The sequence below is a fragment of the Vicugna pacos genome, chromosome 15 (assembly GCF_048564905.1).
Source record: "Vicugna pacos chromosome 15, VicPac4, whole genome shotgun sequence".
Taxonomy (NCBI): domain Eukaryota; kingdom Metazoa; phylum Chordata; class Mammalia; order Artiodactyla; family Camelidae; genus Vicugna; species Vicugna pacos.
Window position 1 is genome coordinate 600,772 of NC_133001.1, and position 4,781 is coordinate 605,552.

Genomic DNA, 4,781 nt, shown 5'->3' on the forward strand with positions numbered 1-4,781 from the left:
GAGACATCTAATGGGAAGTTCTGATCAGACTTGGGGAAGGAAGACAGAAGGGAGGCTATTTCTCCTTCTCTGCCTTGGGGATTATCGCTGGTAGCAGATGTATCTCCTCCTTGACTCCAGCTACCACTAAAAAAACCCGTCCTGGTTCCAGCTTCCTTCAGGTAACCCTGACCACTGGGCTCTGATAACATCACCTCCTCCCTTGGTTTCTTCAGTGGTTACTAATCTCATGCATGATGATATCTGTTTTCCTGATTGGGCTGTGACCAATTCAGTAATTCTTTTGAGTTGATCTACAGAACTTATTGGAGGAAGAGATAGTTGGCACTTAGCCTGTGATTCTTCTGAATGATCAGCTTTAGTGATTGTCTTTTTTTTTAATCTAAGTTTATTAAATTTTCTGATGAGACAGTGTCTATTGGTCAAGGATTTCATTTGACATGTGAAAGGGAATTTTTTTTTTATTGGGATAATATAATGGCTTCTGTAAGTGCTTAATTAGGAGACAAATGACAGCCATCCTCCTCTGTTTAAGATGGTGGTTCTCAACATGGTTCTCCATCAGAATGGTATAGAGTCTTAAAAATCACTCACACCCAGGAGATTCTGATGTAAATAGTCTAGAATGAGTAATTTTTATTTATTTATTTATTCTAAAATATGGAACGCTTCATGAATTTGCGTGTCATCCTTGTGCAGGGGCCATGCTAATCTTCTCTGTATAGAATGAGTAATTTTTAGAGCAGACATTTTTAGATTCACTCAGTTTAGATCCACAAGGAATGACAATTTCAGGTGCAGTTTGCTTCAGCTCCATTTCTCTGCAATCCTCTTCCTTATATCAAGTTTGACTTCAGACTTCATATTTCTCATTGTAGCAAAATGGCTGCAGCACTATCAGGCCTCACGTCTGCATCCCATATCATCCAGAGAAAGACAACATATCTCTCCAGATAAATTCTGAAGAAAAACAAGGATTCTTCTTTTCTAGAAATCCCTGGAAGACATATCCTGGTTTTTCTTAAGCCCATTTTGGTTCATGAAACTTAATCCTTGTGGTCAGGAGAATGAACTGGGCTTCAGTCAGTCAGGGCCCATCCCTAGAACTAGGGATGAAGTTGCCTTCTCCTGAGACAATGAAAACTAAGTTACTGTTGCCATGGGAAAAGGCAATGAATGCCAAGAAGCTGAGAACAGCAAGTGTCTGCTACACACAGAGGAAGGAGAGTGTTTTAAAATTGATAAGAAAATAATTGTTCAGATGTTTTCCTTTAAATCAGAGCCACTAGGAGTTTATCTAGTGAACATTCATGGCAGCCAATGGAGATCAGATGGACATTCTAAAGACTCAATCATTTAGTCAGTTTACTATCCAGGTTAATACTACTAGTTGAAAGTTTTATTTGTTCTTCAGCTTAAAATAATTTTTATTCTTAGTTATATATTATATAATTTAATACCCATAAGGGACCACTGTTTGGAGACAGAAAAACATACATATTGACGTGTGTTGTTCATGTTCACCCAGCATCTTCTGATGATAACACCATTTTCTTCTGGGAGAGCATCAGCACCTCTTTCCTAGTGGGTACAATATAAGTGGGGCATCCCCCTCTAACCATAGCCACGCAGTGAGCATGTTATCCAGAGTAGGCCAACCCAATTGCTTTTCCTGGGACAGGAAACAATGACAGCTGATTCACCTCTGTGATGATACTTTAACAGGAGTATTAAATTAGCTACTGCTCACAAAACCTAACAGCTTTGCAGGTTCTTGCTGTTTCTGACCTGGCCCTTGAGCTTCCTTTGATGTGTGCGTCACCCACGGCCTTCCCGTCAATTCTCTTTTTGCTTGATTTTTCAAGAATAGTTTTCTATGGTTTGCAACATATAATCCTGATACGAAACATAAAATGATCATTCTGAACATTTCCTTCAGGATAATCAACACTGAATTTGTAAACTGCATGTCTGATCAACCTTGTTTTATGCAGTGCATTGGTGTACTTCTAGTACTTTAAGAATCATTGTTGAAAAGGAAATATAATAACATTTTACCCAAACTGACTTATAATTTGTTAGGAATAAAGGCCTTCTAAACTCTCAATATGTTATTTGTGGATAAGTGTTTGGCATAGCAGTCTGAAGCCTTCTCTTTTATCCAACCACTTAGAAAGAAACAAAAAAAATTAGGAAAATAAGCTAGCTCCTTTTTTAAGCAAGTGGTAAAAATTCTAAGCATAGCTACAAAAGTGGTTTTTTGCCAAGGTTTGATAAATAATAGGCTGTTACATTTTAGTATGTTTTAATGTCTATGTAATTTTAAATGAAACATGTATTATTTTAATTGGTTAATCAACAAATGATGCTTTTTCTCATACAATAAAATTCAAGAAAATTAAGCTTTTTCTTACTAAGTCATGGGGGTGTAATGTACAGCATAGCAACTGAAGTTAGTAATACTGTGTTGCGTATTTGAAAGTTGCTATGAGAGTTGATCTTAAAAATTCTTATCACAAGACAAAAAATCTATAACTGCTTATGGTGATGGATGTTACACATACTTATTGTGGTCATCATTTTACAATATATACAAATAAATTTGATATATTGCATACTTTTTAATCAAATAACTGAAATTATTTACCTGGTCATTTTAGATTTACAAAGAGGAAAGGAATTTATACCCTGGATACAGTTACTGGTACATGCTCAGTCCATTTCAGCTGATCAGCTGGCTGGTTAAATGTCTCCCTCTCTCAGACAGCCCATGCAGCACAATGGAAAGGCTCTGAACTGCAAGCCAGAAGATTGGGTATCAGCTCTGCAGTGTCCCTGGGAAAATCTCTCAGTCTTTATCACTCTCAGTTTTTTCATCTAGAAAAGAGGATAAAAATATCTTCTGGATTACTAAGAGAATAAGAGAAGACAGTACATGTGAAAGCATTTTGTAAATGCAAGAAATTCGTGTTGTAATTTTACTTAACTAGTAATTGATATTCTCTTGCTTTAAAGCTCCATTTTCAGAAACTAAGGCAATTAGTTATGGCAGTTCATTTATCTCCCAAAGCTAATTTTGACATAAAAACATCAAGTTCAAAGTCCCAAACCATGTGTCCTGTCCTTAGGCCTGAAAACTGTTCAGTGTTTCATAAAGCCAAGGTCAGTCAGCTGGTGCCTCAGGATGGTATCAGCTCACTAATGATACTCAGCTTTAGCTGGAGACCAGTTTTCCTCTGACCTCAATACTACAGTGTTTCAAGTGTCACATGTTAAAAGCCTGCAGGCTGGTTGATAAGGAAAATGAGGCAGGGTGCAAACACCTGGGGCTCAGCTACCCTAGTGAGGTTATGTCACTGTGAGGAGTTGGGAGGCATTTCAGCCACGGTTCTCATGTTTATTTAAATTGACTTTAGCCTTAAGGGAAACTATTAACCCATTTAAGGAGCAACCAAGTTAGAGTAGCACTGTAGTCAGTGATCAAAAGAGCCTACCAGCTACCTACTGCACAAATGAATATATTGTCACTTTGTCACCCAGATATTCAATCTGGGAGAAGTTACTTCCCAGAAAGTGATAGCATCATCTTACGTTCATCTGGTCCTTGGTGGATGAAGGGGTACAGCTCTACGGGAACACAACTGATAGAGTGGAACCTGCTTGAACATTGGCGTCATGGCAGCATTCTCATTGCCAGGAGTTAAAATTTCAGCCTTTGGTTTTCAGATATCGATACAGCAAGAAAGATTGCTATACATGAGCTGTTGCTTTTCCCTGCCTCTGCCACCTCACAGCCACATTGTATCTGAAGCTGAGATAAGGGCACAGGACTTTGGGTGTTTCCATTAGCAAGTTGGTTTGCGCTGCTGGATAAAGATGTCTGGGGGAGTCCAGATCTCATGTACCGTGAGGCTCCTTTGTGTTTTCCCACTTGCCTTCTATATTGTATAACACAACAAATTTACATAGCATATATTCCCAGGTTGACGGCTGGCAATAAGCTAGACCAACTCTACAAGAAGTCAAGCAGTGGAGAAGCAGAAATTTTAATAAAATCCAGGGAGCAGGATTTTATGTTTTAATTAGTTCTACCTCTTTCAGGCTCCTGCTATTTGTACAATTATCCTCTGCTTCATTAGTGTGAGCTTGTTCAAGTAAAACAACAATTAATACAATTTTGGATGGCCCTTCACAACAATTTAAAAAAAATCTGCAAGCAGAATTATGACATCATTTTATCAAAGCCATTTTTTAATCCAATAATTTATTCGTAAAATAAAATGATTAAATTCTTCCCCTAAGTGTTTTTTTTCTCTTCTTCCTGTTTATTCTTTGGAAACTGCACAAATAGAAAAGGAAGGTCAAATAGATGGCATATACAAATGAGATGTAGGTCAAAGAGCACAAAGTCTCAGGTATAGGTGAGTAAGTTCTTAAGATCTAATGCACAGCATGGTGACTACAGTTAATAACGTGGTATTGTATAATTGAAAGGGAAGTTGCCGAGACTAGATCTTCACGTTTCTCACTACAAAAAAAAAAAAAAAAAAGATTAGCTGTGTGAGATGATTGATATGTTATTTATATTGATGTTGGTAATCATTCTGCAATGTATATGTATATCAAATTATCATGTTGTACACTTTAACTATATACAATGATATTGGTCAATTATTTTTTAATAAAACTGGGGGTTGGTGAACAATACAGCTAATCTCTCAATATTAAAGCTCTGGTTATAATGAGGATTCCACAGAATTGCTTATGAAATCTATTGCAAA

The 4,781-nt window shown here is 37.2% G+C and overlaps 1 pseudogene; it reads right to left on the reverse strand.

The window, feature by feature from the left end:
* Positions 1–654: 654 nt before the first annotated feature.
* Positions 655–726, reverse strand: LOC116278927 (U6 spliceosomal RNA; annotated as a pseudogene).
* Between the last annotated feature and the right edge of the window lie 4,055 nt (positions 727–4,781).